The following is a 10,956-nucleotide window of genomic DNA, read 5'->3' on the forward strand; positions in this document are numbered from 1 at the left end:
ATTAATTAGGCTCTCGAACTATATTCTATTTTTGAATTTTGTTACCTTTGCTGATTTCCGTTTGGAAAATATCGTGAGTCTCGTGAATTTGTCGTGAATCACGTGAATTGTCGTGAATCGTGCGTGAACGTGAGTCTTTAAAAGAAATTCGTGAGTGAGCGTGCTTGAGTACTGGTTTCATTTCGTGAAGGTGCGTGAGTGGGATTGGCTACCACACGTATCGTACGTGAGCGTGCGTGAATAAATATTTTTCTTCACCTTTTTATACCCTAAACCACATAGTGGTTTGGGTATAATAAGTTTGATCGGCCAAAAAATGTGCCTACCAGAAATATTGATTTTCGACCCCATAAAATATATACCGATCGACTCAGAATCACCTCCTGAGTCGATCTAGCGCTTGGTGTCCGTCCGTCTGTCCATGTATTTGTTGTTCACAGGATTCCGGTCGCAATTATTAACCGATTTTGATGAAATTTGGTACAGGGAGTTTTTTGGGCACAAGGACGAACGCTATTGAATTTGGAAGAAATCGGATCAAATTTAGATATAGCTCCCATATATATATGTATCGCCCGATTTCGACAAATGGGGTCACGTTGCGCGTTTTTGCAAACGCATCGTCACCAAATTTGGCAAAATCTTTTCCGTCGCTCTTCAAGTCTGCAAAATTTCATCCAAATCGGTTCAGATTTAGATATAGCTCCCATATATATGTATCGCCCGATTTTCCATAATTTGGCCACGAAACCCTTATTTATCAACCGATCTGACCCAAATTTGGCTAAATGTAGTCTTCTATAGCACTTACTATATGTGCAAAAAATCATCGAAATCGGTTCAGATTTAGATATAGCTCCCATATATATGTATAGCCCGATTTTCCCAAATTTGGCCATAGAACCCTTATTTATTAACCGATCTTACTAAAAGTTTGCTAGATTCAGTCCTCTATAGCACTAAATATATGTGCAAAATTTCATCGAAATCGGTTCAGATGTAGATATAGCTCCCATATATGTATCACCCGATTTTGAAAAATTCGCCCCTAATAACCTTATGTTTGACCATACAGGCCTCATTTCATAACTGATCTTACTCAAATCTTGCACAAGATAACATTTTGTGGTATTAATCAAACCAGCAAAATATTATGCAATTTGGTTCAGATTTAGATATAGCTTCCATATATATACATCGCTCTATTTTCCCAAATTTGGCCATAATACTCTTATTTATTAACCAATGTTACTCAAATTTCAAATTTTGATGTACTAGCCGATCGTATTTATAAGTACTTGTAGCTTTTACATAAGAATATTGCTCGATTTTTACAAATTTTGATTTATTACCCACACTAATTGAACGATTTTCTCTTTTTTAATAATGGGCTCAATATTAGTGGCATACTAACTCCGTAGGCGCAATATCAACACAGCCAGTGTTGCTAGAAGTAGGGGAAATTCCCTATATGTAGGGTTTTTCTAATATTTAGCGTCTTGTAGGGACGTAGGGCCACAATGTAGGACATTTTCACTCAACATAATTTGTAATAATTTTTACATTTTGGTGGCTCTAGAGGAGGAAATTAGAAGCCGGCAAGGCTTGATCTTTAATAATGTGTGGTAAACTTTATTCCTGTAGAAAATTTTGTCAAAATTGTATTTCTATAGAATTTTTTTCAAAATATTATTTCTATAAAAAATTTTCTCAAAATTTTATTTCTGTGGAATTTTTTCTCAAAATTGTATTTCAATAGAATTTATTGTCAAAATTTTATTTCTATAGAAAAATTTCTCACAAATTATTCGATTTTATATTTTTTTATACCCTGCGCCACACTGTGGAACAGGGTATTATAAGTTAGTGCATATGTTTGTAACACCCAGAAGGAGACGAGATAGACACATGGTGTCTTTGGCAATAATGCTCGGGGTGGGTCCCGCAGTCGATATAACCATGTCCGTCTGTCCGTCCGTCTGTCTGTGAACGCATTTTTGTGATCAAAGTCTAGGTCGCAATTTAAGTCCAATCGCCTTCAAATTTGGCACATGTTCCTAATTTGGGTCAGAATAGAACCCTATTTTGCACTAAGAGTACAATTAGTAGTATAGTCAAGTGTGCAAAATTTGATTGAAATCGGTTCAGATTTAGATATAGCTCCCATATATATCTTTCGCCTGATATGGACTAATATGGTCCTAAAAGCCAGAGTTTTGGCCCAATTTGGTTGAAATTTGATTGAAATCGATTCAGATTTAGATATGCTCCCATATATATCTTTCGCCCGATATGCACTTATATGGACCCAGAAGCCAGAGTTTTATCCCGATTAGCTTGAAATTTTGCACAAGGAGTGCAATTGGTAGTATAGTCATGTGTGCCAAATTTGATTGAAATCGGTTCAGATTTTGATATAGCTTCCATATATATGTTTTTCTGATTTCGACGAAAATGGTCAAAATACCAATATTTTCCTTGTTAAATCGCCACTGCTTAGTCGAAAAGTTGTAAAAATGACTCTAATTTTCCTAAACTTCTAATACATATATATCGAGCGATAAATCATAAATAAACTTTTGTGAAGTTTCCTTAAAATTGCTTCAGATTTAAATGTTTCCCATATTTTTTATTACTAATATTGTGTTCCACCCTAGTGCATTAGCCAACTTAAATTTTGAGTCTACACATTTTGTAAGTCTATCAAATTCTGTCCAAATCGAGTGATATTTAAATGTATGTATTTGGGACAAACCTTTATATATAGCACCCAACACATTTGACGGATGTGATATGGTATCGAAAATTTAGATCTACAAAGTGGTGCAGGGTATAATATAGGCGGCCCCGCCCGACTTTAGACTTTCCTTACTTGTTTTTTACTAACATTGTGTTCCACCCTAGTGCATTAGCCGATTTGAGTCTATAGATTTTGTAGAAGTCTATCGTTTTCGGTACACTTTTTCCAAACGTTTTTTTTTTGCGTGTAAAAAGGCAGCCCCTTTGGCTCAGAATCAATACCAAAATCCTTGAGGGAATGTCGAAATCTTTGGATCAAAGTAAACTGGTTTTTAGTGTACAGTCAAAACTAAAATTGGATGTCGCGACATTTTCGACGAGATGGTTGATCAGTTCAAAATCCACCTAATGTGAGTCCTTGGTAGTGGGAATACACCAGGCAACTATAATTCATTTGAATTCAGAACTGAAGTATCCCCTGAAGGAGCCGTAATCACGGAATATTTAGCCTCCTAGAGAGATATTTAGCCTCTTAGAGATATACCATGCGAACCGACTATTCAAGCAGACTGATTTTAGTAGAGAAAATTTTCTCAAAGAACTTTAGGGTCAATTAATTTCCTTGTTTCAATCAAAATTGTAGATACGAAATTTCCCCTAAATAAGACATTTCTAAGGTGCCAGTCAAATTAGCCAAAAACAAAAAGTTCAAACACGCTAAAGACCATCTGAGTACATAAATACCTACTCGTATAGTAAAATGCACAATAACAATAGCAACTACAAATGTGGTAGGAAATATAGAAATGATATTGTACAAACGGAAAAAAAGGAAAAAAAGAACTTTGTAAGAAAACCTCTTTGATTGTTTCTTTTTGAAATGGCAAAGAAAAGAACTTAAATTCATACCCATGCAATCTTCAATTAGGAATATAGAACAGCTTGAGTTTATGTGAGTGCCTGTGTATATTTCTGTATGCATTTCCCTCTCATTCCCTCAAACAATTATAATTTCAATTTAAATGGTATTTGTGCCAAATTGGCAAGCAAAACAATGCCAGTGAGAAAAGTGAGGAGTTTACAGAGTAAGAGAGAAACTGAGTGAGTGAGGAGTTCAGTCAGGCAAGAGCAAACAGCAAAAACCAACAATCATTTCCGTAAACTCACACTGCAGTTATGGTGAAGTTGGCCGAATGCTAACAAAACACTAACATACATACAGACAATACGTATTTGCTCACATACACCCACCATGCAAACATTTTATATGGAAAAAATATCTAAGTACATCCAGAAAAGTTATGTGTGAACATAAAATATCTTTGTCGCAACCATGCTATTTTCTCGGACATTTTAAATCTGATTGCGACAACCATGATATGTTTGGTAATCAAAAAATAACATTTTGCTCCAGAATGACCATGTTTCTTCTCTGACAGTATATTCGCGAAGAAAGAAAGAGCTTTTACAGGTAACTAATACCATACTAGCATACCCATTGGAAATATGGTTTATGGACAATTTTAAGATTAGTTGCCCAACTAATATTTAAAATGGCACCTAATCAGAGAATGAAGTCGACCCATTTTATCGGCGGCGGATGATACAAAAATTTTGCCTCCGGAGGCGGCGGCTTGACGGCTAAGCCGATATAAATTTGTATATTCGGCGGCAGACATTTCACCATTATAAAATCAAATTGACGTTATCGAAATGATTATGAGATTAATTGTACAACTAATCTTACAATCAAAATTTCATATCATTCATATATTTTGAGCAAGATTTTTGCGAAATTATTATAGAAACCTATTATTGAATAATTGTAGATCGAAAGTTCAAAATTTTGCCAGAAAATACAACAATTATTAATACATTTTACTAGTTTTAATAAATATTTATGATTGATTGGCGACTAAATTTGAGTCAAGACGAGATGGCGGATAAAATCATCGGCGCGACTCGACGGCTTCTTTCTCTGCCACTAATCATTCATTTGAGCAAAATTTTATTTTGGTTAAATTTTTTCATTTTTGTGATGATAATCTTGATAGATATTGAAATTTTAGATAAGTTAGCAACTATATACTAGTCTATCAACGCTGGAGTAATCAGCGGCGGTATCGGCTGGGAAAAATTCATCGGTGGCGACTAAAATCGTTGACACGATTCGGTGGCATCATTCTCTGGTCGATAATCTTCTGTTCGAGTCAAATTTGTTTCGAAACGAAAACACCACACAGGATAGTGCTTATTATTGTTGTTGTTGTTACCATAAGAAAATTTCCTAGTGATCCAAAAAAGTGCCATTCTAGCCAAAGACGATAAAATGAATTCCCAAATGCTTGTAGGGTATATACACCGACCACACATACAATACTCTTCCAATTCACCATTTAAACGGCTTCATCAAATGTTGACTTTAAATGTTCAGTTTTGTTATCGTCTTTTTTTGAAAGCGTTAGAAATAATGGTTATCACTGTTTCTTTCATTGTGACGTGAAGAATGAGGGGGAGTGAATGGTGGCATAAGCGGAACAAAAGTCAGAGCAAATTGCCAACACCCTTTTGTAATTCAACGACCGGAAGTGGAGGATTTTTCAGCAAAATAAACTTACGACCACATGCGAAGAGATCGAAGACAAAAAAAAAACAGTACAGCTGCAAATTGATTGGGAGTTTATGGAAAAAGGCCTTTGGTAAAATTATACATGCAGAGAAGGAATATGAGATGATCATATTCCTTCTGGAGCTATTTTTTTGATGGTGAATATATAACGTGTTTGTCGCAACAGATGTCATATTCCTTCTGGAGCAATTTTTTGATGGTGAATTTATAACGTGTTTGTCGCAACAGTACAGCTGCAAATTGATTGGGAGTTTATTGTAAAAGGCCCTTGGTAAAAGTATACATCCAGAGAAGGAATATGATGGTGAATATATAACATGTTTGTCGAAACCATATTACTTTTTCGGACATTATGTATTTGATTTCGACAACCATGTTATGATTGGTGAGAAAACAATATATTTTGCGGCAAAAATATTCCATCCAAAAATAACATTTTGCTCCATCACACAGAATTTTTTTCTTATTCAATCAAAAAATTAATTGATCCAATTAATTTTCTAATCGAAATGTCTGCAATCACGAAAATGATAGTATCAATCACAGTTTTAATTGTGCATTAAAAAAATACTTGATTAAAAATTTAATTGATTTCATTCGCAAATTTCAATTTGATTCAATTAAATGTTTAATTGATGTTGATTGATAAATGCAATTAATTTTTTAATTAAAAACATAACTATTTTTAATCACTATACTATATTTCAATTACTTTCTATAAATATTTTTAAACGCTTTTTAGCTTGATTAAAATATTGATTTTTTTCAAATAAATTTTTAATTAAAAAAATCCATAATTTTTAACTGACTTACCCCCATTTTCATGAAGCTCCGTTAGTGCTCCGTTAAATAACGAACTTTTAAACCGTATTATGGACATAGCTGTCATGTTGCCTATATATTCCATATGCCAGTTAGGAACTTAACTGCAGAAAATTTTTCAGTTATTGTTAACCGGAGAGAAGATATTTGCAATTTACTTTCTGTTAACTGAGAGTTAAAGCCTAACGGAGCTGCATGAAAATGTCCGTTAGTCTTCCGAGTTTGATTAAAAAGTTAATTGTATCAATTATTTTTTTAATTGAAAATTTAAAAATGTTCAATCATTGCGTAAAATGTTTCTAGTTTGATTAAAAGTTTATTAGTATCAACTAATTTTTTAATTGGGAATATTTCCGTGATATTTTTTTCTGTGTACATATATTATATATATATTTTATATTATATTATATATATTTTATTATATTATATTATATATATTTTATTTTATATTATATATATAAAAAGGCCTTCAGTCTAACTTTTCATACTCGCTGTTATTTGCTTTGTGACTCACGTTGGCTATTGCAAAGAAAAATGAACATATCAATTGCTAGCGGAAATCGGAAATGGTATTTGAAATGACACACATACTAAATCAAGATCAATGCATTCAATGTTGTTTGGTCGCTGTTGCTATTATTATTGCTATTTTATGTGTTTCGTATGTGAGCGAGTATTTGTTGCAAATATTCTTTTACTATTCGATCCTAGGAAAGACACACACACATATACAAAAAACCATTTTTCCGATATGTGTCTCAAAAATGGCAAGAGGAAACCAAAAATGTCCAATTGCTCGACATTTCAAGTCAATAGGATTTTACACACCAACTTAGCTCATACAATAAAATTCCTGATGTAAACTCAAAAGTAGTAAAAAAAAAGGTTTCCATGATGATGTAGATTGTATGGTTTAAAGATACTAAATATATTTTGAAGTTTATATACGCAACTATTTCTAGTCTCCACCATAGAATGGGGGATGTGCTAACATAAATTTGTCATTGGTTTTGGTGGTCCAACGAATTATTGGTGATTATTACCCTGAAATGCTTAAAATACGAAATCGTTGCCACAGTTCAACCTAGAAACATCTTTAGATCAATTATTTTCAATGAGGTCCGTTTATTTCGAAAAGTTAAACTAACAATTTGGACAAATATAAGTCGGTGTAAACAAATTATTATCAACACATTTTCAATTAAATGGAAAATATAATTGTATCAATTAAATTCGAGATTAAAATCGTACTAACATCTGTACGAATTATCATCAGATTAAATTTTTTCACAAATATTGGGTGGTCCTAGTAAATATTAATTCGAAACAGCTCTATATCATCTACAAAACACTGTTTAATTTTATTTTTTATTAATTTAATTATACACCACGCCATAGAAATTTAAAATTCAAATCTAAATATATCCTTAGTGTGCAATTCTTTGATTCTCTGGTTCGGAAACACAAAGTTATTGGAACCCGACAAGCCTGTTTTTCTGTGCATTTCTATTTGACTGTTTTTTCTTATCTATTCGTGAATCACCTTTTTGGAGGAGTGGGTATACGCCTAATGTGACCATTATATGATTGCGATTGCATATCCAACAATGAAGTTTCTCAGCATTTACGCTGAACCGAAGTCCCATGGACCTTAATTGCCTAGAAACACAGAATTGCATGAGCAGATTAAATACGCCACTTCACACATACCGATATTCAATGGAGTTGTGACAGTGTCTAAATACCTCTTAACCTTACAAACTCATTTAACTTTGTGACAGTAAAGGTGATAAAGGACAATAATGCGAGAGTTTTGTGAGAAGGTACAGATGATCTCAGAGTCTTCATAGTCATGAACAATGAAGCAAAGAATGAAACATCAATGACGGGCCCATGAAGAATAAGAATTTCATAAACGGTAGTTAAAAATCCAAAAATTTATGTAATTTGTCGATATGAAAAAAAACATTAATGTAAACCTATGGAGTATGAAATCTTGTTCAATTTCTGCACGAGGTAGTTCATTTTTCCCATTAAACAATTCACTTTTTTCTGTGTATATTACGGAATACCGCTCCCTCTTTACTAAATAACAAAAATTAATTTCATTCATCTTCATAATCCTCTGACTACACCGTCGTAGGCTATAATGATGAAAGCCATGGCCTTACATGCTGTCAGCATTCAAGGACTATATCTTGATAGTGGCTGTAACACGTTGAAATTTCTACCCTCTAGCAATCTAATCAGCATAATTTCCGTTGGCTATTTGTTAACATCCGTTTCCGTTTCTGCGGCGAGAAGGATTTTACAACTGTGTGGGTGGTAAGCACACAACATATGCTAGACAAGTTAACATACCTAGGCTAAACAATTACCTCGCATACGTATACACAAAATCATCCCGACTCATATTCAACCAGGTAGAAGATACATAGAGGCTTACTAACAAACGAAGGTAAACTCATGCTGCCAAAGCTAAAGTCTTTCTTGAGCACCACCATCCTTCCGCCTAAAATGCTTTGGGGGGTTTATTTGGCAAATAGTGCCGTAGTGAAACTTCTAATGTATAAATGGCCGAAAATGCATACGAGGTAAACGGAGCTTTTATGGATATTATTGTAAAGCTGCAAAGTTTGCATTTAATGTTGCGAGGTATTGGATGTACATGGAATCTCCTAATGGAAATTAAGGTCATGGTTTATAGCGATCATATTACGAAGATGGTCCGAAAAGCATTGTGCCTTTCTGCCTAATGCAAAAGCAATTTATAATAATTTATTATCGTAAAATTTTAGACAGACGCGAGAATCTCCACATTTTAGAAAAATTGACAAATAGCAAAATCGACCTGTGTCCCGAACCCTGGTTTTGGAAAATACATCGCGCTGCAAAATCAAAAAGCTTTATTGTGTATGGCGACTTTCCTCCTTAGATGGCTACCGGAAAAGATTGGTTTATCACGTTTCAAATAGACATTGTAACGACAATCAAATTTTCGACCTTTCTAATTTTTCCAAATTTGGAAAAATTATACAAGTCGGCAATTACAATTTTCCAAAAGTCGACTTTTCGACTTCTTGGCAAAAAAACTGGTAGTCAATTTGATAAAACTGAGATCAACTTTTGCGATTAATGAAACTTTGGCTCCACCAATCATATATAATATTATAATTATAAATTAAATAAATAAAATCACATAACATAAATGAAAATATAAATAAAATATATAAATCTTTTTCCTCTTATGTTTTAAATTCGACTTTATATCTTTTTTGTTAAAGTTCGATTAGTCGCTTTTGGTCACTATAAAAAGTCGAGCTTGCCACAGCCAGCAAACAGTTTTAGCTCATATTGGATATATAATATCATGGTATGATTATTTTTCAAAAATTATATCCACATATTTGGAAAATGGTTATGGAAAAATGTTTGACACTTATTTTGGTCAAATATTTGCCTAGTGTGACCATAGCCTAAGTAGTGCTCCAAATTGTGGCATACATATGTTTTGCTGTAAACTGCTTCTACTGATTATAGAAATCTTTGTGTAGATTAGGTTAGGTATGGTGGAAACCTGTTATTTTAGGTTCACATAGAGTCACCTAGTCCATTGTGATACCACAAATGGTGAACATTCTTTGAGTATAAACCATAGTCGAAATATCGAAATACATACCTGTTTATAAATGAAGTGTCATATTCATTCAATTAAACATCTAGCCCTATGGAAATTGATCGAGAATGGGAGATTAGTGAATATAATTTTCATATCAAATGTAAAACTTACAGGTATCCAAGCTTGATATCGGAAGACCTAAAATCTTAGTAAAATACTTCTTTTGAACACCACTTAATTACAAATTGTTTTTTCTCACAACAGAGTTCTTTAATACATTAAAATGTACCTTAACAATAACGTCTACAATATATTGCCGTTACAACCAACAGTTGATTGTTATCGCTTTTATTTGTAACCGATTACAAGGTTGTATAATAGTGTTAGCAAAATAATAGCGAATGTCGATGGGCGACTGTTTATGTGTATTTCTCTATTTAGAAAACTACAGAGATTTCAAATGGCAAATTTTCAAAAGTCTAAAACGATAATATCGTGATTATGTATATGGCAAGCCTTTTTGATCGAATTTCTTTAGCAAAATCTTAAAACCGTTAGAAAGTTGGCGAATGAAATCTTTCACAGCCTACCAAATAAAATCTATTGTAAAGCCTTGTGAGCAGAGTGTGAAACCGCCGACCATTTTTTGCCAGTTGATGCCTTCGCTGAATATGTCCACTCATCTCGACTCAAATTTAGCCGCCAATTATTCAAAAATATCAGTTCAAATCGGAAGAATGTATTAATAATTGTCGTATGTTTGCCAAAATATTGAACATTTCATCTTTCAAGGTGCTATACTTATTTTGCAAAATTTTGGCGCAGAAAATCTTATGCGCTTTACAGACTATCAGTTATTCCGGACGACAGTGCTCGTGTCGTACATATCCAATATATTGTGCACACTATAAGTTAAGTCCCAAGGCATAATCGATACTGCTGCATGTTTTTGGGATAGATAACACATTTACCGATTATTTAGTCATCGCCGACAAGTCGTATCGATCCGACACACTGTAAGATTCTTTACAAACACCGACATTCCGACCTGAATGTCGGTATTTGATTGTAAGAGTAGTTGTACAATTAATCTCATTACAATTCTGATGACTTCAAATTGATTTTATAATGTATAATTTTCCGCCGC

This window comes from Haematobia irritans, chromosome 1 (genome assembly GCF_050003625.1).
Source record: "Haematobia irritans isolate KBUSLIRL chromosome 1, ASM5000362v1, whole genome shotgun sequence".
Classification (NCBI taxonomy): domain Eukaryota; kingdom Metazoa; phylum Arthropoda; class Insecta; order Diptera; family Muscidae; genus Haematobia; species Haematobia irritans.